The sequence below is a fragment of the Callorhinus ursinus genome, unplaced genomic scaffold (assembly GCF_003265705.2).
Source record: "Callorhinus ursinus isolate GAN/ISIS: 27379988/994484 unplaced genomic scaffold, GSC_fseal_2.0 scaffold1, whole genome shotgun sequence".
Classification (NCBI taxonomy): Eukaryota; Metazoa; Chordata; class Mammalia; order Carnivora; family Otariidae; genus Callorhinus; species Callorhinus ursinus.
In genome coordinates this window covers 9,967,243-9,993,817 of record NW_027397063.1, presented here as the reverse complement: position 1 = coordinate 9,993,817, position 26,575 = coordinate 9,967,243, and the positions used below count along the sequence as shown (strand labels likewise).

General features: G+C 37.9%; 1 long non-coding RNA gene across 1 annotated transcript in view; it reads left to right on the top strand.

Moving 5' to 3' along the window:
* The window catches only part of LOC112820878 (uncharacterized), a 27,243-nt gene extending 1,075 nt beyond the window's left edge, over positions 1-26,168 (top strand). The window contains exons 2-4 of the long non-coding RNA XR_003207274.2: positions 246-348; positions 23,351-23,498; positions 25,991-26,168. This is a non-coding gene — a long non-coding RNA (uncharacterized lncRNA). The remainder of the gene's footprint in view (positions 1-245; positions 349-23,350; positions 23,499-25,990) is intronic.
* Positions 26,169-26,575: the final 407 nt, after the last annotated feature.

Sequence of the window (26,575 nt, the reverse complement as noted above, 5' to 3'; positions counted from 1 at the left end):
TTCCTTCCTTCCTTCCTTCCTTCCTTCCTTCCTTCCTTCCTTCCTTCTTCATTATCCTCACTAGGTCCCACAAACCTCCATTTAAGACATGCCTCCAGCAGACTCCATCTAGTAAACAATTTCAGTAATTACTGACCTCACAACCACTACACATTTGTTCTGGACTTCAACTTGTTAGAATCCCAATGCCCAGGAAGCTTGGTTACTATACACTTACTGCTGATTTCATTGTTTTGCTGTTTCAGTACTCCTGTTTGCCAGCAAATGTCATAAGAACATTCACACTGTCACAGCTGGGTGATCGGAAGATGATGGAGCATTATTCTCCTCAGTCACGGGATGGCCAAGGTAAGAACTATTCTAAGCACACAAGCACTGAACAGCATTTCGTTGGAGAATTACCTGGGTGAGTATACAGCTATCCAGATACTCTATTTTTGCTTCAATCTCTGTAAAGAATATAGTTTTTTACCCTCTGCTTAAAGAAGGCACTGACAACTCTATTATCCCTACATATTAGAAGTGGCATAAATAAAAGCAGTTTCAAGCAGTTTTGAAAACCACCAAAATGAGAGCATGAAAGTGTAGAGGACTCATTCAACCCTAAACTGCAAGACCTTTGTATTTTACAGCATTGGGATAAAGCTGAGTTTATCCTCCCTTAGGGGAGAAAAGCCCAGGGAAGCTCATGTCAGGATGAACATTATATTTCTCAACTTGTGTCTCATAAACATATTTGACTGATAATTTAAATTAATGAGGCAGTAGGAAAACTTCACTTTGCATTGGAAATGGATCAGAGAAACACCTGATTCAGTAGGAAATGAGGTTTAATAGCTGTGAACATAAACCATATCACTATAAAGGTCAGAAGAGTGTTTTCTCTTCCCATAGCAAATAGAATAAAAAAATCAGTAAAGGCATCATTTTGATATTCCTAGATCATGCCATAAAGAGGAAGAAACCTTGGCCATAAATACTATGTGTTTTTAAGAAATTTATTTATTTGAGAGAGAGGGCATGAGCAGGGGGAGGGGCAGAGACAGAGAAAGCAGATTCCACACTGAGCAGGGAGCCAGATGAGGACCTGAGGCTCCATCCCAGGACCCTGGGATCATGACCTGAGCCCAACGCAGATGCTCAACTGACTGAGCCACCCAGGTGCCCCAAGTACCATGTTTTTAAAAGTCACCTTCTTTCTGACCTGGAACTAAAAAAGGATTAATGTTATTTACAAAGATACCTAATATACGTAGAAGGAGAACTTTTTTTTAAAAAACTGTCAGCATATATTAAAGGAATGTGAAACTCTTAAAGAAAACATTTAAATTTGTTTTGCTTCATTTATCTTAACCATTTTGTTAAATGTTTTTGAATTTTCTCTGTTGCATATGCTGAAGAGAAGTATTCAGAACCTAGAAGGTTGGTTTGATGCAAAATAAAACTACAATCTATGTAACTACAATAGTTAGTCTATTTTGTATTTAGGAAGAATCTGAAATAATAAGAAACATTGTTTAAAGATTGCCTTGATAACTTGAAAGGTGAAACAGAAAGGTTTTCCTAAATTAACCTGAAAAATGATCTGTTTTAAAACTCTTCCGTGTGTAATATAAAATGACACATCCAATTAAGTTAAATAAAAAGAAATAAAAATATGCCAGGGTTCTACTTCCCTAGTCTTAAAAGTCAGCCACTTGAGCATAACCGGCTTTAGAAGTTCAATCAGCACATGAGCTTGATTGGTTACTTCTGACCTGAAGACCAACATAATTAAGAGAATATGAAACTCATTTCAGTATTTCTTCCCCTGTATCATAAGCTTGAATGAAAGAGCAAAACCTTAGGTGAGACAAGCATCCTATCTGGTTTTGAAAAATTAGCTATCTGCCCCTCAGATCATAGGCATTATTTCTGTTTTAAGCACCTGAAGATATTTCAGTAAATCATTAACCGAACACCAGTGAAATGGAATTTATCCATTAATGTAAGAGATCTAATGGTGTCCCACTTGATATCGACTAGTCAAAAGAGGCAGAAATTCATCAACATATAAGCTGGATGAATTGCTCTTGACCATGCCTTAGTTTAACCAATTGGGATCAACTACCTTCTGTGTTTTTATCTTTAATAATTTTGAACCCTAATCTTCAGAATCATAGGACTTAAGGAAACTCTAAACTTCTTGCTTTCTTTCCCCCATTTTCCTAACTTGGGATAAATTGTACTATGTATCCCAGTGCTCAGACTTTAAGAGGTAAGATCTTTGATCCTTTGTTGATTGACCTCCTCCTTCCTTGGCTTGTGTCTCCATATTCTCACTATGGTTCAGGTCTTTTGCACTTTTTTCTTCCCAGTAGTTAACTTGATATCTCAATTTCTATTCCAGATCATTTTATTTTATTTTTTTTGGAATATTTTACTTATTTCTTTAAGATAGAGTGAGAGAGAGAGAGCACGTGGCGGGGGGCGGTTAAGGGCAGAGAAAGAGGGAGAATCAGGCTTCCCACTGAGCAGAGAGCCTGAGGCAGGGCTTGATCCCAGGGCCCTGAGATCATGACCTGAGCCGAAGGCGGATGCTTAACTGACTGAGCCACCCAGGCTCCCCCTACCCTAGATCATTTTAGATTTGGTTCAGATATAAAGAGGGTTTGGTCAATTTTTACTTTGAGCCATGGACTTTCTTTTCCCTTTAACTTCTAGCCACACCTGGAAAGAGAACTCCAAAGTGTCTGGCCTTACAATTTAGAAATGGCAAACATCATCCTCTCCAAAGCATTTGGTGTGACTTTATTTAATGGAGAATCACCTCCAGATTTTGTCTTCCCTAAACTATTTCGTGTTCTTTCTTTTTTTTTTAAAGATTTTATTTATTTATTCATGAGAGAGAGAGAGAGAGAGAGAGAAGCAGAGAGAGAAGCAGGCTCCCAAAGAGCAGGGAGCCCGATGTGGGACTCGATCCCAGGACTCTGGGATCATGACCTGAGCCGAAGGCAGACGCTTAACCATCTGAGCCACCCAGGCGCCCTATTTCATGTTCTTTCAAGGGAATCTAGTCTTTGCTTGTTCTTCTTTTCTAATCTCCCACTTTTCTTCTGCTTTCCTTACATTCTGTTCATAATAGGTCTCTCTGTTTCTCTCTGTCTCTTTCTCCCAGGAGGCTCAACTCAACTCCATCAATGGTCAGAAAACTATGTAAATAGTATAAGAAAGGCTTTTATTGTTCTTCTCAATGGGACTGCAACCCAATCTTTCCATCTATAGGATAATGTACAAACAACTATCACAAAGTCACATTAACTTGGAGCATGGAAAGAACATTGGTGTAGGAGTCAGCAACACAAACATAGCTCCAGCCGTTACTCCCCTGACTTGTGACCCTGAGGAACTTAAGGCTTCTACATATTTTCAGCTTGCCTGTATATAGCATTGGAGTAATAATGTCATATTGCTCATCCTTTAAGGTACTTTGGAGTATTGACTGAAATAAGGCATAGAGAGCAATTTGTTAATCCTAAAAGCTAAACAAATGCAAGTTATTATGCTTATTTTATTATTTGCTTTATTTCTTTAAATTGTAAGCACAGACACAGCAGGGAGTTTCTTTTGTTAGTTCTTTAATAGCCCCTAGGAAATTCATAGAATTCAACAAATTTCCAGTCATGGAAGTTAGCAGATGTTAAAGGAAATCATTTAAATCACTCCTCTCATTATGAAAATACACATTCTAGTATGCTTAGCTTTCTGTAAAATTACAGTAGCAGTGGTTATGAAATAACCAAGAATGGCTTTCTATATATGTGTTTAGAAAGTGAGGCTGAGAAGGCTTATCTAGGGATAGCAGAGTGGTATCAAATGTAAGTACAAAGCAAAAGGGAGAAGCGATGATGTTGTCATACTCTTCTGGCCTCATTACTCTGGAAGAATTTTCTTTTCCTTAATGCAAGTATGCAACTCTCTGAATGTTAATGAAAGTGGTGTGTGCCCAATGAGGGGAGAAAAGAGCTACGATTGAAAACCAACACCAATGAAGCACATTTAATGAACTGGTCTTATAGTTTTATGCACTACTTCTTTAAAATTCTGACTTTTTATTTATTTATTTACTTTTCTTATGTTATGTTAATCACCATACATTACATCATTAGTTTTTGATGTAGTGTTCCATGATTCATTGTTCGCATATAACACCCAGTGCTCCATGCAGTGCATGCCCTCTTCAATACCCATCACCAGGCTAACCCATCCCCCCACCCTTCTCCCCTCTAGAACCCTCAGTTTGTTTCTCAGAGTCCATAGTCTCTCATGGTTCAAACAAGTTATTTCTTCCACTTGAAGCAGGGTCTATTTGGGGCCTAGAAGAAGTTCAAGTGGAAGAAATAACTTGTTTGAAAATTAAAGGGTGAATAGTTTCCACTGCAAACAAAAACTTCTGGTCTTGGAGCTATTTTTGAAAAGTCACAATTCTGGTGATAGAGCAACATGGGAATGTGACCAGCAGTGGTTCTTCTGAAACACTGTCACATGCACCAAACATTTCTTGTCCAAGTCCAGTCCATGTTTTTGTGCTTTTTGTTGCATTCTTGTGTTTGGAGAGTGGATTGACCATCATAGCTGGCTGAGGTTTTAGTCGATTATAAGATCATTTATTTTTCCCTTCACTGTCATTTTGGATTTCTCTACTGTTTGGAAAATGCCAGTCAATATGGCATCATCCAACATTGGCATAATGGGACCCAGAGTCCTATTCCAAAATTTTACGATATTATAGTAATCGACCGTATTTCAAAAGCTTGTAATGGAGAACCATCAATTTGATCTCTTCTCAATGATTCAGCATATCACTGGGCCATCTTCTTACAACCTACCTGGAATATGGCTAGGAACATCACTTCACTTTAAATTATATTAGGCAAAGTTAGGAAAGTCAATAATATATTGGAAATATATCGATGCTTATGTTTTCTACTCTTTTAGATAAGCTATGTCATGTCTCTTCCTTCAAGTACCATGGATACTTGAGAGATGAATGCCATCATGTTTACACCAAAAGATACATTTAGAAAAAGGATGAGAGCACTGGGTGTTATACACAAACAATGAATCATGGAACACTACATCGAAAACTAATGATGTACTGTATGGTGACTAATATAACATAAAAAAAAATAGAAAAGATGAATACCAGCATTCATGAGGTGGTGATTCTTTAAAGCACTTTTTCTTAAAGGATGATGTTAGACCACCCATATCAGAGTTATCTGGATGCTTTTAAGAAGATGTTTCCTGGTCACGAATTCTGCAATTCTATTAAGTAGATAAGAGAGATATTTAAAGACTTTAGATTACTTTTGTTCAAGCATGTAACTGGTAAGTAGCCATACAAAGAACTAAACATTCATGGACTATATGAACGTCAACGGGCACCAAATTTGCTAATTTGTATTTTATGTATGCATTAGAAAGGACATTGACTGTGGTAGCATATAGACCCATGCTTTTGCCTTATGGGTTGCAACATACATAGTGAATATTAAATTTTAATAGTTACAAAAGTCATTTTTCCCATTGAAATGGTGCCAGGAAACAAATGGTTTAACGTCAACTCCAAAACGATCGCTCTTCCTTATGTGGAGTAAATTCCATAAAGTTATCTTCCCTGTTGGCTCCTGAATACACTTTGTTCATCAACTCTGTTAAAATCATATTTATTATTTTTCTAGCTTGACGTGTTCTTCCAAGCCCATGCTGTTATTTTTGTTCAGATTTTTGCTGTTCCACCCTTTACAGAAAATAGGTAGCCTTTTAATTTTTCTTTTTGGTGCTAAATCTTTTAATGCTTTGGTTACCTTGATCAGTCAGTCATAAAATCTTTGGTTTCAGGAATTGTTTTTAGCAGCTATAATTTTGCTTTTCTTTCAAGAACTTACTCCAATGTATTGGTCTTTCATTTGCATTGGAAGCGTTAAAACGCTACCAGTGTGGATTTCTATAATTTCACAGTAAAAATGGCAGAAAATGAAACAACTCTAGTTTCCATTACTTCAAATTGTATTGTTTGTTGACTGAATTTATTTTCAGTTCTCACCATGAGGACAAGGAGGGGCATAGGAAGAGAGCTCAGGAAGAAAGCATGATAATTAAAAAAAAAATTCATTTTGTGTATATGTTCTATTTTTGCCTGTTTGCCTTTGTGACTCAGCCTTTATGGTGTTTAGTCAACTAGATGAGGTGACTAAGACAGATGGAAATGAAGCTCTTGCTTACCCTAATGTAGTCATTAGGTGATTATCTCATCCATTCAGTCCCAAGTGCAAATTCATTGTCATTTTATTCCCAATCATCTATCTTTAATAGATGAGGCAAGCAATTTGACTCTATCTAAACTTAGTATTGTGTTTCTACTGGAGCGTAATGGGATGCATACGCCTCATAGGAAACTTTGACAATAGAGCACGAGATTTTAATTAAAAAATGGTTTCCTTACCGAAGCTTGCACCATGTTCATTTTCAAGAGTTATTAACAAGATGATACAACTATCAACATAAAAGTGCAATGGTAGATGCTCATTTGATTTTGCATTCAGATCATAGCTTTTATTTCCATTGAAAATATTTGAACCATTCTGGATCTGGTTTATGAGGCACTTTTCTGTGACTGTTACAAGTAGAGACCCATAATAATATAACCAAGGACTTGAAATTGCTTTATGCTAATATTTTAACTCTGTGGAACTATATTTTCTCTTACTTTCATTTTGAAATGCACAGCCTCATAAAGGTGTGTAACTTTTACCTACTCATTTAAAAAAATTAATTTCAATTAATTAACATATAATATATTATCAGTTTCAGAGGTAGAAGTCAGTGATTCATCAGTATTATGTAACACCTAGTGCTCATTACATCATGTGCCCTCCTTAATGTCCATCACCCAGTTACCCTCATTCTTAACAAAGAGAGTAAGATTGCCACTATGGTGGGAAGCTCTTAATAAATTAAGGAATTAGGGGAATAGCAGTCTCTATATCAAACACTTGGATTGTAACCAGTCCTACCTCTGACTCCAGAAAATTTTCTTCATTGATGTTTTATAAGTGGTTTGCTTCACAGTACAGATGTTTTTTATAGATCAGCACCTGCATATTTATGCTCATTTTAATCTATATTTACATGACAGCTATCACTCTGAAATCAAAGCTTCTTGAATCACAAATTGGGATAAACTCAATTAGCTACATCAAAAAAGTTTGATAGCAAAAGTGCTCCAAAAACTCTTAGACACAGAGACTAGAAAAATCATTGAGTCCTTATACATGATCCTCATATCTTAAGGAACAGCTATCAGTTTTAAACCAAAAAGTAGGAGATGTTGTTGTAGAAGTCCTTCAAAATAAAAGGCTAAAAGAGCGTTCCTGTCTTAAACATTTTTGTAAACCAATCAGGAATTCAAAGCCCACATGACACATTCCATCTGTGGCCGAATGAATTATTGTGTGGCTTAGTGTTGGCTGGTGCAGTTGGAGAAGACTTCTTGGGAGAAGAGGAATTCTCTGAATACAGGAGGATAAAGAGTGGTTATGTTCATAGAGAAAAGAGACAAGCATTTTAGGCTGTAAATCCCCATGATGGTAGAAAACACATTCACTCACTATTGTGTGCCAAGCACCTACCACAGGGGTTGGCTGAATTACTTTGAAGGAAGTTTGAGTTAGTGGAGACAGAAACTTATGGAGTGTGCAGGAAATGGCAAAAATTGACCTGGATTGAGTGGAGGGTATATTCTGGGATGACTAATTTGGATGCAGGGGGAGAGGCATGACATGCGCTGTATTCTAAAAGCTAAAACAGAAATAAACAGTAATTACAAACAACTTAATACAGAAGTGATTACTGGGTGTTTTTTTCAGTGAAATGGTGGGGTTATCTGGTTGTATAGGAATATACATTTTGATTGTGCATAGTGACTATCAACTAAACTGTATTGCAACTCAGTAGGGGAAGAACTTAGGCTGTAGAAATCTCATGGGGATGCAAATAAATTTTGATAACATTGATTTCAGCTCTCCTGCAAGGTGAGCCCAAACACTACATTTTATTGTCTTGTAGGATATTAATCAGTTTTTCATCTACTAGCAACTTCAGTTTGGCATTCCTTATTTTATATACACACGTATGTATCTATGTATACGTGTACATACTTACACACATATATGTACGTATGTATGTGTATTTCTATTCTGTTCTCCTTTGAACTACTTTTAGCATTGATTCTTTCATTCATTCCCTCACTTTGATGCTTGTTCATCTTATATTTGAATGATAGAAATAATTTTGCCTTTTTGAAAATTCTACATTAGTAGCAGGATGAATTGATTTGGGGTAGAAATTCAAAGTCTAGAAATCATCAAGATTTTATAAGGAATTATTCTCCTCAATATTCCAGATCTGAGGTTGAGGTTCTAGATTTGGGTAACCACAGTATTTTGGAAAAGAACAGAAGAATTTGAGATATTTTGAAAAGAAAACCAGAACAGGATTTGGTGGTATGTTTATAGAGGAGCTAAATGATACTTACCCTACAAAATGGAGGTAGAAGTACTCATTCTGTTTGTCTCTCTCTTTTTTTTAATTTTATTTATTTATTTATTTATTTATTTATTTATTTATTTATTTGAGAGAGAGAGAGAGAGAGAGCACAAGCAGGGGGAGCAGTGGAGAGAGAAGGAGCAGCAGGACGCTGGGATCATGACCTGAGCCAAACGCAGATGCTTAACCTACTGAATCACCCAGAAGCCCCTCACTCATCTCTTCATTTTGGTAACATCCTTCCCATCGCATTGTGCTGGGGAGAAACGTGGTCCAGATCTTAACAGTTGCTTGGATCGTTTACAAATGAGTTAGATTTTGATAAACAAACCTGGAAAAAAAACCTCAGGCAAAGCAAACCAGGGAAAAACTCTAGGAAAAATATACTTTAAAAAACGTTGTCAACAAATACACCTTCTTTAAATGTACGAATTTGTTTTTCCAATTAAATTTTAAATATATTACTGTGATAGAAAGAATGCAAGCAACCTAAGTGTTCAGTGAAAATAAAAAGTAATGTAAATTATGGCCTATTCATTCAGTGGAGTATTATTCATTCATGAAAAGTTTGATTGTGTGATTGATATAGTAACACTTGCTTATGATTGAATTTATACAGCAGCTTATTAAGTTGCAGATAAAATTTGACTTCAACTAAAGAAAACAAACAAAAATATAGATCTACTGACTGAGATTCTCCTGTGTTGTGCCCCGGAGTCTGTATTTATCAATTTCCAAATAATTCTGTTTCAGCAGCCAGGTTTTAGAACCATTAGTCAAACCTAGCAGTTTCTGACTCACAACAATTTATTTAGGAATATGCTTTCTTCTTGACCACTTGTATGCTTGTTATACCAAAGCCAGAGAGAAACTTGGATGCTTTTAATAGGGAAACTTTCTGGAAAATTTTGATTTCTCAGACATTTATTATGAGAATATTTATTAAATATTGTTGAGCATCCACTGTATTCCAGACATGTTGATAGGCACTGGGGATGCTTGACCAAACTAGATAAACATAAGGAACACTGATCCCTTTATTTAGACTGAGTCACTAGAGTGTAAATTACTATAACATAAGCACATTCTAGTGGCTTAAATCCTAATGACTTGGTGTAAATAAATAAAGGGGTAACTGTACATTTTAATGACTTTATTGAAAGGAACAATTTATATGGATGACAGGGTAGCGTTTCTACATCCTTACCGGAATGTAGCAGTTTTAACAAACACTTGAATTATGCTGACTCTATGCCCAGTACCATTCTAAGCATTTTATATGCATCAATAATGGCATCATATTATAGCAGAGTCCAAGATCACAGAACAGGATAATCTGTCTTCACCAGCCCGGTCACACACAGCTCAGTTTCTTACTTTCTCACAGACAAGGATGCCAGCCAAAGCCCTGGTTATTTGCTCAACATTTGCTCTGCTTTGGCTGGGCTGGGAAGACTTGACCCCTCCTCTGTCACCTTACTTCCTATTTCCTGTTCTCTTCTTTTCCACTCAGTAGCAACACACCCACTATGTGCTAGGCTCTGAGTAGTGGGCTTTCCCCTTCTTTATCTCATAAACTTTGAAGCAGATCTGTGAGGGAGGAATTCATAGTGTTTTACAGAGCAAGGCTTAGAATGTTTGAAGGTTCAGAACTAGCCCCAGAATCTGAATCATGGTTAACTTCTTGTGTGATTTACAAGTGATGCTAACATACTTTTTCTTCTAAGATTTTATTTATTTATTTGAGAGAGATAGAGACAGACAGACAACAGGAGCAGGGGGGAGGGGTAGAGGGAGAGAGAGAAGCAGGCTCTCCGCTGGGCAGGGAGCCCAATGTGGGGCTCAATCTCAGGACCCTGGGATCATGACCTGAGCTGAAGGCAGATGCTTAACTGACTGAGCCACCTGGTCGCCCCTCTAACATACTTTTGATTTATTTTCTTAAAAATAGTAGGATTCCGAGTACCTCTGGGCTGGTTATAGAGATATTAGGAGATCAGGAACACTTAAGTATGTGGAAGTTATAAGGACCTAGCTATTAGCTTGGATGAAATACTCATGAGTGTTCATTTACTTGTTATGCTTTATAATCAACATTTATATTACTCATTATCTATATAAATTATATATTTGTGTATATAAATATATATATATAATATATATCTCAAATAGATAAGAGAAAACAAAACAATATAAATTCCTGTTTAAGGGTCTGGATAAACAAAATTAGTTGGGGTGGCTCAGTCGGTTGAGCATCTGCCTTCAGCTCAGGCCATGATCCCAGGATCCTGGGACCGAGCCCCACATCAGACTCCCTGCTCAGTGGGGAGCCTGCTTCTCCCTATGTAAACCCCCCCCCGCCCCACTCGTGTTCTCTCTTTCTCTCTTTTTCTCTCACTCTCTCTCAAATAAATAAAATCTTAAAAAAACAATAAAATTGGTTGATAACATAGCATATATTTGAAAGTATACAAATTCTAAGATACAACTGAGTCACTTTCCCCCATTCCTTAAATCACCGTGTTGTTGGAGCTCAAGGTTTTCACTAGAACTTTTAGCTCGATCATCATAAATTTTGGTTGCACTAGGTTATTAATAGTTAAACAGTTTTCTTTACAGCTTGATATATTATTTAAAGTGCAGGCTAACCTGCAGAAAACTACAGTGATTTAAACAAGATATGAATGTATGTCTCTCCCATATTTGGTTCAGAGGTGGGCAGAAGATCCAGAGCAGGTAGAGGTTCTGAATTTTATCACTGAATCTAGATTAGCTGCTTAACTGCTACCTTCACCCTGACTTCAGAACCAGCATAAGTGAAGGGAAGGGGAGCAGTCTCCTTTCTAAAGAAGTGATCCAGAAGGGGCACACAGCACTTCCACTCACGTTGCTTGAGTCACATGAACACAACCAGGTGCAGGGGAGGCTAGGAATGGTAGTTGATGGACGGGGTAGTGGGGGTAAGAGGCACTCACAGAGGCTGGGTGGGAATAGGGGATTCTATATTTACAGTGAGGAAGGGGAACATGGACCCTGGAAGACAATTAGCAATCTTTGCTCAAATGCCTAAAAGCCTTGATAACGCTAATGTGTATGGCAAATATCCCGGCATGATAGCTGGGTTTAAGGTGGCCATGATGTGGGATTTGGTACATGGAATTTCTCAAACTGATTTAAGTTGCTTCTTTGTAGTAGTTAGATGTGATGAACCAGTGGCATATCCTGGGACTCCGGGGACTCAATTCACCTGGAGGTGAATTGAGCATGACTGGGATGTTGAGCCAGCCGTGTGCAAGTACCCATACAGATAAAATGGCCTCCTAAGAGTCTAAAATGGCACAAAATTATTACCTGTAGTGACAAGAGATCATGTGGCTTCAGTCTTCTAGGCCAGATCTGAACTTGCTGTGAGGTGGCTTTTTTTATATTTGTGAAGTAATAAGGACAAGGCAGGGGAGGGTTTATCTCCGTCTTTTCAAACTCATGCACAGGGGCAGATAAAATGGAATCCTCAGACACAAACTCTTAAAAATGGAAATAGTACTGATTTACCATGTGCAGTGAATAAAATAAAAGTCAATGGTGCCAAATGCCCATTCTCCCCAAAATCATATTACCCAATCTTGGTTCCAGGACGTTTTTGAGGTTTGTAGGTTTTCCATCCAAGAAAACATGACTGGGGAAAAGTGATGATAATAGCTCATCTGAAATTGTGTCAGGGTTGTACGGGGTTTCTGCAAAATACCCTATCCCCAAAAGAATAGAATTGAGTCTCAGGGTGTCACCCTGATAGAACAATGTGGTTTGCAAACCAATGGAGCCTCGTGCTGTGGCCGTACCTCAGGCCTCTTTTTGAAGCAAACTTCAGGTTATTTAATAAGTGAGACATGCTCTTAACTAATCTTAAAGCAAGGTCTTTTCTTTTTTTCCCTCATTGTCCTTTTATTCATAAGGGATACTCCGTGTGTGTGTGTGTGTGTGTGTGTGTGTGTGTATGTGTGTGTGTTCTCAATGGCTTTAACTTGCTTGAATATAAAAGTAAAATAACACTAGAAATTGGAATACTTTTGAGATGAAGGATGGCAGGTATGAGCTCACCACTTTGGCTATCTTATCAAATTCATAGAGTTCACTTTATTCCCAGTAAATTGCTCTAGACTATCATATCTGCAATTTTCTTATCTACATTGTTTCACTGTTCAATGATAGGATCTAATTTTCCTAGCTCATGAACAAAATTGAGCCAATACAAAATCTTTGAAGCATTATTTGCATTTGAAATCAGAGTGGGAAATGTCTGCATCCAAAATTAATTAGTTAACAGTGTTCTGCAGTGTAGAGTATCGGGAAAAAAGTATGTTTTTCTAGTTTATGATAGCATATACATAGTTTTGTTATGGGTAGGGAGGATGTGGAAAAATATTTGAAAGGAGAATGAACTTTTGGCCAGGACTCATGTATAACACAGTCACAAATTTTTGTTTGTTTAAAGTCAGGCTTGAACAGAGTAGATCATGGTACCAGAGAATCTTCTGGACAACCTGAATTCAAGAATACTTACTAAGGTCCTTTGAATCGTGTTAAACTTTTTCTTCTCCATATAGGCTCTGATAATCACAGGAGTTAGGACCACCATGAGCAGTGATGAGGTAAGAAGGCTGGTCAGGAACACTAAGAGCTTCTGTAAACTTCTGGATGATTCTAAGGTAGCTCTAGGATAGGGCTGCTTCAGTTTAGTTTTTTTGTTTGTCCAAAGCTGAAGGTATTTTTTTTTGAAGATTTTTTAATTTATTTGAGAGAGAGAGAGAATGAGAGACAGAGAGCACGAGCGGGAGGAGGGTCAGAGGGAGAAGCAGACTCCCTGCTGAGCAGGAAGCCCGATGTGGGACTCGATCCCGGGACTCCAGGATCATGACCTGAGCCGAAGGCAGTCGCTTAACCAACTGAGCCACCCAGGCGCCCCAAAGCTGAAGGTATTTATAAAGATTTCAGTAACCTCAAGACATAATATCACCCATTCTAAAAGAAACAAATAAAAAAACAGATAAAATGTCGTTGCTTAGGACATTTGCATTCCAGCATAGGTCTCTGTAAAAAATTCTCCCCAACCTTAAAATATTTCTCTCAACCATTACTGTCTTTACTGCTTTCTTTTATCAAGTATTTTTTAAGATGTTATTTAGTTATTTTAGCGAGAGAGAGTGGGTGGGGGGAGGAACATAGGGAGAGGGACAGGCAGACTGCACTGAGTGCAGAGCTGGCTGTGGGATCATGACCCTGAGATCATGACCTGAACCAAAACTAAGGGTTGGATGCTTAACTGACTGAGCCACCCAGGCACTCCACTTTTTTTCTTTTAGAAAGAACCAATTCCCTGCTTATTTGTTCTCAAGTCAATGCTGTATTCAGTAAAAACCACTTTCTTACTACCTTCCTAATAATGAACCACTTTCATAACTGCCGTTGATATAAACTACTTAATGAACCAGTTGCATATTTTACCAAAAAAGTTTCATTTTAAGTACTAAAGAAACAGTTTTAAAAAGATTTAAGGTAGTAGTGTAACTGTTCGTATTACGTGTCTTCTCAATAGTTGTAATCTTGTTTTTGAGAAGAATTAATAACATTTCTCTATAAAGACGCTGTCAGAGTAGAATAATTTTGTGATAAAGTATAGTGGGATTTTTCAGATTCAGAAGTTTTTGCTCTACTATTGGGATTAAAAATCTCATTTATTCAAGAGCACGATGACTTGTTCCATTATACAGTTGGGGCAATTTACAAAAGAAACTATAAAAGATCCATTTGGTAGAGTGTTATGCTCTTTGGCATGCTTTGCTAAAATGGTTTTGCTAATGAGCTAATTTTTTAATATTGCATGAATTTGTTGATATAAAAATGAGAAAGCTTACTGAAGACATTACATTTCTGGCATACTTAATATTATAATCTTGCTTCTTAAATATGATAAGCTACTATAGCATACACAGTAAATTAATACGTTTGGGGGGAAAAAAACAACTTAAAAGCTTAGTTACACGTCTATGCAAACTAATCTTCCTTCCTTCAAAGCTGATTGGAGTTTTAAAAATTCTGTCCAACACCATCTTATCTCATATAAGATTCCCAAATTTAGAAGGCCAATTCAAAATCACTTTGGTTAATCCAAATTATATTTTAGAAACCAGAGAGCTACAGTAATTTTTTAAAGTAATTTTATATAACCTTAACTTTGTGATTAAAATTCTTTTATATTTTTCTCCCTTTTATTTATGATCCTTGGAAGTCATTTGAGTTCTTGCTAAAAGCTTTCCTTTTCATTGCTATAGTTTAATCGCTCATAATTTAATGATTCATGGTATTTCACAATATTCACTTACATAGTTTGGCATATATTCCTATTGTAGTCATGCTTATAAAATTAAGGGCAAATTGAAAGCCTTCGAAGATCTGATACGGGCAAGTTTGTTCCTTCTCATGCAACCACTGCCTATGATATTTAGAGTTATATTAGGTCAACTCTAAATTGCCATTCTAAGCAGAAATTGCATGTATTCTCCCCATTATCTCCTGTTCCTAACGTGAAATAGTGACTTATAAATTATTTTTTTTAAGGCAAACATATTAATCTAAAATCTTTTCCTTTGCTGAGCAAATCGGGAATGAATAGTCCTATGAAAATAGAGCTGCATACGAGTGAATCATCTTATTGTTTATTCCAGATTCCCTGATATCTGCTGGTGTATATCATTGAGGCAAGTGATTGAATGGTGTCACTCGATTTTTTCAGTGAGGCTCACCACATTTTAGACCACACTGATAACATATACTTAACCGAAGGATCTTAGAGCCTTCTCAAGTATTTTGCTGAGCCAGGAGAGCAATTGAATTACAGATTAAGAGAACCAACATACTTCACTTGGCAAAAGGCTGTCTTTGGGCTCCCGGACTTGCCAATCTCTCTTCTTCCAATGAGGTCTTTCACTCAGAGAGCTGTAGTAAAGCATTCATTTGTTGTTATGAACAAATTACTTTAAAATGAGCTTCTGACATTGTTCTTGAAAATAAAATTTTTTTCTACACACCCACTCACCCACCTACTCACCCACCAAGTAAGCTATGTCCCAATTTATTTGTTCAGTAGAGAAAAGAAATACTTTATCTGTGTCATGCAATTCTTCTTTTCTTTTTCAGATCTGGGGCTGGGGGATGAAAAGCAACAGAAGGAGTTGATGTAGGAATAACTAGGCTTAATGGGCTTTGAGCTAGAAACTTGCTGGTGAGACTTTAATTGTAGAAGGCTACCTATTGAATAAGCTTTATGGTTGACATTGGTACCAGAAACTATGGGGATTTACAGAGGCAAACCCTGCAACTAGGAAAAGGAATCTGAAATGTTTCCCGTCAATATATTGCTGCTCGGAGAACGAGATAGAACAATAGTTGGGAATCGGGTATTTGGCATGACACTGCCTGTGTTTAGTTCCTGGGTCTGTTATTTCTCTTTCACTATTGTTTTCATCTGTATAATGGGGATAAGACTAGTATCTAGCATAAAATTCTGTGGTGGGATGTAAATGAGATAAATCCATATAAAATGCCTAGCACAGTGCGAGGCGCATAGTAAATATTAGCTCTGACTATCCTCATAAGAATTTTATCTTCAACTCTGAAATTTTTAAATTGTAAAATGGAAAAGTATTCATTCATTATGAATTCAATAAAGATGTAGGTCGTGTCTTCAAAAATTAGATGGTGGGATGGTGAATTAAAAATGAAATACAGGAAAGGAATGCTTTTTTCCCCTAACGTTATGTGCTGGATTGGACTGCACCAAAAAATTGACTCCACCTCTCTAAATATGTTGGCTGTTTTATAAGGATATGTCATTTTTCACAAGAGAATCTGGATTAATACCAGTTCATCAACTCCATTCATTTATTTGTCCACAAAACAGTCTTTATTTCATACCTACCACATCTCAGACCAGCGTTAAAAACTGAGAACACAGGACTCAATCATATTCAATCTCTGACTTCAAGAAACTGGAGATCTCATGGTGTGAAAAGATATATGAGATAAATTATAATTAACTGACATAACACGTGCTGTATTGGAGGGGTAAACTAAATGCCGGGTTTTATTTTATTTTTTAAAAATTTTATTTTATTTGTTTTTGTTGTTGTTGTAAAAAATTTTGAATACGAAGAGGAAAAATACAATACAAAGTAAAAGTGTCCTCTCCCTTTTCACTCGGAGTCCACTCCTTGGAGGTTACCGCTGATAACAGTTCGGTGACGTGAAGTTCTTTTGTATTCATTCATTTTGTTGTTGTTGTGGCTGTTGTTGGGTGGGCACTGGCCCTTCTGCACCAGCCCAAGCTGAGGAACACTGGAGTGGGGGCAGTTGTCTGAAAACCAATTATTCACCACTCTGGACTCCCACATACTGGATTTTAAATCAAGAGTTGGATTTAGAGAAGCAGATAAGCAAGGAAAGGCATCCTTAGAGTGTGAACACATGACCCAAGGAAGGAAGAAAGCCAGGAGAGGCTGCACTTAGAAATGGAGAGATGCTTAGTACAGCCAAGCTGGGACTATATCAGGAAGGGACTTCAACATCAAGCTAAGAAATATACACTTCTGAGAATTGGTAGTAACCAATGGGATTTTAAGCAGGGATTGATTTGTAGTGGTGAGAAGAATGAACTAGAAGGAAAGACACAGGAGATACTCATGATACACCTCTGATAAAAGAGATCAGTCAGAAGCTGGTTGTTGTACTCCAGATGAGAGATAATGGGGCTGGACGTGCGAAAGAGGGGCACAAAACTACAAAACAAACAAATGCAAACTTTGAACGTGAGTCAAGAGTAGTTTCATTAGGAGTAAAGGCCCATATATATTTCCTTGTGATTTAGTGAGTAACCTCTAAAACTGAGGTTACTGTATTCTGACATAATATCATAAGTGCAGAGGTTTGATAAAGATATTTAGAATTTGACTTGTTTGTAAACTAGCCTGTAACTTGATGGATTTGTCTTAGAAACAAAACTGGCTTTTTTCCTTTTAGTCAGGGTTTTTTGAACCCATATATGAAAGATGCTTTGATATAAAATTCGATATGCTTTGATATAAAAAATTTTCAATTTATGCTCAGCTTTGCAGGAATGTATCTAAGATGGAAAACCATGTGGTCATATTGCAATGCATCTTCACCTACATATTTATAGAAAATGACCCATGATCTACTTGGGATTATATGATCCTTACTCATAAATATATATGAAGATAATGCCTTGAAGCTTCTATTTAATGCATTTATGAAAAATGTTCACATTCTGGGAAGCCTTTCATTCAGGGCTGCTGCCTGGAAACACTTACGATCTCTGCAGAGAAGCTTTGAACATGCATAGGCATTTTGTGTAATGGTGCATTGTTAGGCAACTAAAAATCAAAATCAACACAATGACATCGTCTTGTCAGAGGTATGAACGGGCTCTGCCATATGTAGGCTTCCAGAACTTGGGAAAATTCTTTTATCTCTCTGAACATCTATTTCCTCATCTGGAAAATGGGGGTGCCATTATTGAGTAAATAGTCAATTACATTGACCTTTCTTTTCTGTCACCCTCTTCTCTACTCAGGTCATATATGACCTAGCAAGATAACTCTTGGTAGAACACCAGTTTAGTGGGATACTGGTTTCTGGTTATTTCAGGACTATAATAAAATGTTGGCAATGCTCAACTCGAACTTGCATTTTAAATGGCTTTTAAAATTAGTAATATTCTTTTCTTTCTGTGTTTATAAAGACGAGTTGATAAAAGAAATCCAAATCGTAATTCAGAGCTCTTGGCATTGTTTGTCTCTAGTCACAGGTTCACCTGGCTACGGCGGACTGCTCATATCAAGGCAGAGCATGTGATAAGCAACAGTGAGATGAGACGGGCCAGAGAGAGCTTTCTCAGGTGCAGGCTCCCTGGCTGAGGCCAGTCTGGCTGATAAACAGACATGGAACCCAGGGACTTCATGAATTTCCATCCATAGTACAGTTGGGAGGAGGCAGGATGACAAGATGAAGTTACAGATGTTTGGAGAAAGGAAATTTCCAAAAGAGATGATTTCTTAGAGGTTAATCAGTTAGCTTTCAACGTCTGCAAACTCTGCCCCCATGCAGCTGGCTCCAGACCCCAGACTAGTGCCCAGGAGAACCTCTCACTGCCTCTAGGGCAGCACTTGAATGTTTTGTGCTGAGCACTGCAAACCTGAAGCACCTCCGTGCCCTCGGGCACCACCACCCAGATGCTCTGAGCTTGAAGTGTCCAAGTGTTCTCGTAGTTTCTGTAGTTGTCAATGACTAGAAGCCAAGCTCTGTTCTCTGCATAGAATGTCTCTTTCCCACTCTTGTGTTCATCTCATTAAATTTGACCTCATCAAGATTCAGTCTCAAGTTTTTTCTCTGTGGGACCTTTTCAGAACACTATTGTATCCAGATAGCTACCTATGATATACAAAATGCGTGTCATTATTGAATTATCTTGTGTTGTTCTTCAATTTTTCCTTAGTGTTGGACTTTTTTTCTCCAAGGAGATTATAAGTGCCTTGGAGGCAACATCATGCTTTATATTTCTGGGGCCTCACACCGTTCGAACATACAGTCAGACTGGTACTAAAGAGATACCTAGTGATTCATTTATTGAACTTGAAATCTGAAACTGCTTATTCCAAAATTGTTACTATGAATTTATCTATTCTTGGACTTTTTGAATGAAAATACTGTGGGTAGTATTCCTTTATATTCTTATTATTGACTTCTATGAACTACAAGAGTTTATGTCTCAAACATTTTGTTCTGTCTGATATTGAGTTTACCACTTTTGAAGAAAGATTTTACAGAGAGAAAGTTGGCTTCTTTACTCCATTTTTCCTATTTTATATATTGGAATTTGTCCATGAGGTATTGCTAAAGCAGGTAGAAGGAAGAGAAAGACCTAACATTTTCATTATTTACTAGAGGTGGGCAAGTCTGAGGCATAGATTAGCCCACCAGAGAAAGGTGGATCTGCCTGACAAATTAAAACTAATCTCTAATGTTACAGCTCTGACCACTGTTTTATTAGGCCAGTGTTTAACACAAAGTCAAGTAGAAGATCACATAGACAGTTATATCTGAAAGGTTTCTCTGAGGGTTGAAGGACCTCATCTTTTTGGAAGCAGACCCATGGATTTAGGAAAAGTCTGGAAAGAAAAACAATGGGTTCCAGCCTTCTTGAGGAAATGCTGGACATTATTGGAAAAAGGATTTGGAATGAAGATTAAACCAGAAGCTTAGTTCTCTACAATGGAGAGACCAAGTGTATGCCCACTGTGATTGGGGGATATGGTGCATTTCTGCATAGTGTCTTGCCATCAGAATGACATTGGGGAGGGAGCTTGGGCTCAGGGCACAATTCTAGAGGCACAGCATTCAGACCTGGGGCAGCCTACAAGGATAATGATACCTGACTTAAATATATTTCATTTTAAATGTATTTAACTTAAAATAGGATGACATAAAACATGGTGACTTAAAATATTTCATACCTTTATTCTGTTTTGATTTATAAGACTATGTAGGGTGGGTAGGTGTATTGGTGAGCTTACAGATAGGATTTTCAGACAAACATTTGGGAAGATACGGCAAACAGGGGCAGGGATTATTATTCTCTGAAATGAGAAACAACCCAATCCTAGTTGGTTTTCCGGTCTAACTAAATGAAATGTGTGGGTGATGATGGCCAGCACCTTGAACAATGACATTATGATACAGGGTATATTGGTTGGGGTCTTCTTAAAAGCAGACACCAAGAAGGGATTAAAGGTGCACGAATGTACTAGAGGAAATGCTAGTGGGAGAAGATGGGGAAGAAACAGGGAGAGGCTGGGAGAGCTGTCCAACCAAATGCAGGTCTGATCCCCCAGTGAAGGAGAGACAGGAGGAAGAGGAAATTTGTATGGAAACCTCTTAGACCACACAGAGTTCTACAGAGTCCTTGAAACAAACTCATCATCAGAAGAGTCTCTTGTTTACTAGAAATGGGTCTGCCTCAGTAAAGCTGTTGTGCTCAGTCATAGGCTGGAGCAGCTGGTGGGAAGTGTTAAGAGCAAACATATGATGGATTCACAACAGCTGGGACCCTTGGTCAACTAGACTCCCTGCAGCATAGAGCTGGGAGAACAATCTCAGGATAGGCACAGGAGCAATACCAGTGCATTACCATAAAAGAAGTGCTGTGTGGACAGTTTCAAGAAACGTCATGGGTATCAATTTCTGTGGATGAAGGGCAGCATCAGGGCTGCTGCCTATGTAGCTGATATGGAGAAAAGGTTTATTTGAGTAAAAATAGGAAGATTTAGAGTAGACTGCAGATCCTGGGAGCTGTTGTGTGGTTCTTCATCAAGGTCACAACCTGAAGATTCCCTGATGGAGAAAGGGCCCACAGTGAATTAGACAGCTTGATGAAGACATGTCATATTCATTATTCAAGACTAAAAAATATGTATAAATGTAGCATTGCTATGGACTAAATTGTGCCCCCCTCAGAATTCATATGTTGAATGAAGCTTCATCTCTAAAGGATGATATTTGGGGATGGGGCCTTTAGGAGGTGATCAGGATTAGATGAGGTTATGAGTGTGGGACTCCCCTGGTGGGATTAGTGGCTTTATTAGAACAGAAAGAGAGAGATATCTCCTTGCCATGTGATGACACAATGACAAGGCAGCCTGTCTACAAGCCACAAAGCCAGGAATCCAGTCTGACAGCACCTTGATCTTGGACTTCCCAGCCTCCAGAACTGTGAGAAATAAATGTTTGCTGTATACGCCTCCCAGTCTATGCTGTTTTATTATTGCAGCCTGAGCAGACTGATACAAATATTTAATAGAGAGAGCTTGAAGTCAAAATGAAGGAACTTTCTTAGTTTTTTAGTTTTATAGTGAAATGCTTTTGAGAAATCACATGCTGAAAGCTGGTGAGTCCTTTAGGTCTTGCTATGTTCTTTGTTCTAACTGTTGCTCTTCCTGATGGCTGGTTGGCTCTGAAGTTGGTCTGTCCTTCATGGTTCTTTGTTGGAAGCAACAGAAGCCTACTGGGTCAGCAAAAGCAAATCAAAAAAAAAAAAAACAAAACACATTTATTACAAAGATTTGGAGTCACTCACCAAATTCAATCACTGAGTTGGAAAGCCAGGCTCAAGGTCCCTTAAACTTGGCTACTCTTCTGAGAAACTACCCCATTTGCCACTGGGCACTGAATGATACTGTTAAGAGTACAGCCACTGAGCAGCTTTTATTTCTGCATGGAGTCCAATTCTATCCCCACTGCTGCTGCTGCCATTTCCAAGGAGAAACGGCACCTCCCTCTGCTTTCCTTTTACTTTATTAGCTCCAACTGGCAGAGCCTAACTTGCATGCCTATGGCTAGCTGCATTCTCAGCGCTTCCAGGGGGAGATAGTCTGTATGCCATACCAAGACTCAAAAAAATGGAGAATTCTTCAAAGAAAGAAAGACGTTCACTTGTTTGGTAGTCAAAATACCCGACACATGTCCACTAGAGTTGGGCATCATCTCTATCCTCCTCAGCATTTTATCCATGATAGAAAGTGTGGCCTCAATATACATTTCTTGAACAAACACGTGTTTCTAGAGAAAGCACATCCTTCGAAGCAATAGCAAATTATAATTCAGATAATGGGATGTTTTATATGTCTGTCTTTATGATATGAGATTTCTGGTTAGAAATTAAAACTGATAATTTTATGGGAACATTATTAGACAAAACTCTCATCGGATGAAATTTTTCTTCTTACCTCTTCTAAAGGGATGTGGGTTTTCCAAATGTCTTTGTCCTTAGCTACAGTTGACTTGCTTAGCTAATTTCTGTTCATTTTTTCAGCCTGTGGTTCACTTGCTTTCTTCCAGTGAGGCTCCATGCCTAGTTGATGTGCCCTTGACTGTGTTTATGTCCCACTGGACTATAATCTCTTTGTGGTCAGGAATTGTGTGTCTGGCTTGCTGTTGTATACAGTACCCACAACAACTCCTGGTGTCTATTGTGCATTCAGTACATGTTTGGTTGAACAAATTGCAGAGTATCATCCATAGGCACCACCCTACTTAAAACAGATTGAAGAAATGATGAAATACATAGTTATGACAGACATTCATAAGGTATAGAGCAGATCTAATTTTCCATTATGTGGTTTGGTTTCTGACAATGTATTTATTCAATCCCCCTCTGGAGTCAGATTCACATGCACACCTATTCTATGAATATATTCATATCATCTCAGAGAGCCATAGGATGACAACATATACTGATTGATAATTTTCCTTAAAGAAACAATTATAAGCAACTGTTTTTCACATTGTTCATTTTATAAGCAACACAGGAACTTTGCATTTAAATAGGAAAATTGAGTGAATTCTAAAGTCAGAACCTAGCCTATTTTGGATCATAATTCACTCGAAAAGAGTCTTAAGGACACTTCTATATTCCTGTATGTTACTTGCAGCCTCCAAATCAAGGACACCAGGACGTTAGTGATGGGCAGTATAAACTTGGCTTGGATTTGTTGGGATGATTTAGAGGTGGTGGGTGGAGAAGGTAGAACAAGAGCAATTCAGATTAAACCATATCATTAAATCTTTTCTCCCGACATAGTCATTGCCTCGTATCTGTGACATACTGACTTTTTCTCCTTTACTCATTTCTTAGCCTGTGGCACTCAGCTCTCCTGTTTCCGACACTAGCACAAGGACTAACTGTGAAGTATGGGATGTCTGCCGATGGGATGTGTTCACACTGACCTCCACCCCCAACGCTTTCTTTGATCATCTTCCTCATCTTTTTCTTACTGTGTCAGGTATTTATCCATACGCTGGCTTCTGGCATTGGATATCCACATTTGCTGGCTATTCCGAGCCCTCATGTTGAGTGTCCTCTAATATTTGGCATCCATGGATGGGGCTCTTGAGCTGCATGCTTCTTGCTGCTCTCCAGAGGCCCTAGTCTGCAGGAAGCTGCTCTCAGCAAGCTATCAAGTTAGAAAAGGAAATAATGACTCATTAGCTGAAGAGTAAATATCTGATAAGGCCTTATCTGCCAACCTTCACAGTAGTGCTTGTGTTTTCTCCTGGAACAATTATTTGAAAAATAAAAATTTTAAAGAGAATGATAATATTTAAGGTCTAAGGTGCAGGGTACTAAGGATTTGGGGAACAAAGGGAGCATCCTGATGCCAAGAAAGCTGCATCTAAATTGCTTTTCAGTTTAGGATCATCCGTGAATTTTTGTGATGATCCAGTCAAAAAGAAAAAAAAATAAACTAAAAATGAAGAAACAGTTTAAAAGAATTATTTGACTCAATTTCTTTTTAAGTGACTGGGCAACAACCATGGGTGCATGAGTTGTGCATGTAGATACGGCTTTAGTTATTTCTTGGGTATTTTAAATTTAATTAAACGTGAACACAAAAAGCCAAAAAGACCTTTATTTGTATAAGGGCCTCTTTCCCCCTTCTATTATGAAAATAAGGACATAACCTTCTAGCAAAAAATAACTATAAAAAACTTATAATTAAAGGACATATGTCCAATTTCCAAACTTCTGAATTGGCATGAAAATATTTCTGTTTCTTTTCTCCTTCATTCCCTGCTGCAAAGAGTTATTTAAAACTCAACACAAAATATCCACCCCCACAGCTCATATACCCAACATATAAGTTGGGAGTGTATATCAACTTTCGACTCATAGATTCACCAAGTAAAAAATGATAAACTTTTAATGATTTCAACACTAGGGGGGAAATGTCTTAACCACCATAAAACTGGTGTCATTGGAAAAACAATCTATTTTACATCTCCATATTAATATTATTTGCACTGTTACACTTCTTCATAAATGGCAGAAAGTGGCTTGCTTAAGTCTATTATTGCATGCAAGGCAACATTTTTTTAAACATAGAATATATCTGCGTAACATGCATCCAGGATGAAGCCTAGAGAAGAAAATCACTCATTGAAAGTGTCACTTGTTACTGCAACCGTAATCAATAGAGCATTAAACGTCACAGTTTATTGTAATGAATGGGGAATAAACACGAAGACCACAGTGCACTCTTGTAAATGGTATGACTTGTAAATGTCAGTGAGGACTTATTTAACACTAACAGGCTATAAGAATTTGCAAAGGGAGTTTTAAAATTCTTCCAAGACAGCTGAAGGTTACATGAAGAAAGGGCAGCTATATATAGCATGCACACACACAGGTAATGTAAAATATGAATGGATAAAAAAGAACCAAACTCAGTTCTAATTGGAGTCTTCATTATATTTGGTATTCTAGAAAGTGCACATATTGTAGCCTGCAAGTTTGGCATTATGAATATTTTATTGCACGCCTTGTTTTATATCCACATCCAAAACCCAGAAAATGGGTTTTCTTTTCTCAGTATAAGCAGTATACACACATAGGGAGAGAGAAAAAGGAGCCTGGTAGATAAATGCAGCTGAGAATGCATCTTTCAGATGAGTTGCAGTCTCTTCCTGGGAAACTGTTTCAAAGTTTATAATATGCAATGTTTAGCCCACAAAGTTTTCATCTCCGCACCACTGGAGGTAAATTTGGTTTGATTGTTCTAGGTGTTGCTCTACAAACTTGATCGTTGATAGAGAAGGTTCTTAGGGATTTTCCAAACCCCATGTTTTTATATCCAGAGTTTCATGTAGGACAGTCAGGACATTCTGACGTGGGTGGAGAATCAATGTGACATGATAAGCCCCTGTGGCTTAAATTGATCAGGAAATGGACAGTGTTGATTGAAAAAACCATATCTGAGAGATGACCTGGCCATTTTCAAAGCTAAATTCTCTTTTATGGGACTAGTTTCAGTTTTTCTCCGTGGATTTACTTCAAGTTGAAAATATTAGGGAGACTCCATGGAAAGGATAAGTATCATGTTCTGAATAGGCTGTCGCAATTAAAAAGGCGATATTACAATTTTTATAATGCGAGTTTCAGTTAGCACTCTTCAGAAAAAAAAATGGTGAAAGAAAAGGCCTGGTATAGTTTCTATTTAAACAAAAATTCATTACAGCATCCTGGTATTTTTAGGGGTCAAAAGGAAAGGAAAGAGGAATTCCTATGCATATCACCAGCTCAGCCCCTGAGAAGTACAATACCCCCCATGCTTCCAAATGCATCACAAAATTAGCAATCCAACTTTCTATACAAATGGATACAATAATTTAACATTTTTTTGGTTGGTTAGTAAAACCGTTGCTTCCAACGTAAGGGCAATCATCAAAACAGTGCAGTTGCTTTCTGTTTCTAATAATTTCTTTTTTTTTTTGGCAGAAAACAATAGGCAATTTAATCTGGAGCACTGTTAGCCATTCTCTCGCTTTCTGCACCCGGGACTGACTGTGCCTCCCGGGCGGCAGCTGCTTCGGGGTCCAGTCCCCAAACCTCTCACCCCCAGAGAAAAAGCCCGCTCGCTGACCCCGACCTAGAGACAACCTCAGCTTTCAAGAGAATGACCAAACGCGAGTGCCCTTGGTACAGCACTTACTACCACTTTCGATCCCTCCCCAACCAGCTGGGATATAAGATGCCATCTGATTGGAATATGAAAATTGAAGCATTTCTCTAATAGCACAGTACCATTGATGAAGTCTCCATATCCATAGATTTTCTAGTCCAAATGTGTGTGAATATATATATTATATGAGAGTGTATAATATATAATAATTTCTATATATTTTATATAAATTACATATATATATCTATATATAAATAAGATACTTTCTGTCGCCGTACGTTGCACCGTTCAGCGCTGCGTGACGGCAGCGTGAGAAGCAGAAATGCCCGGGGGCATCTCGGCATGCAGCACCCTGAGCTCGCTTCACAAGCCGTGCAGCTGTCCAGAGCCTGGCTTTCCGG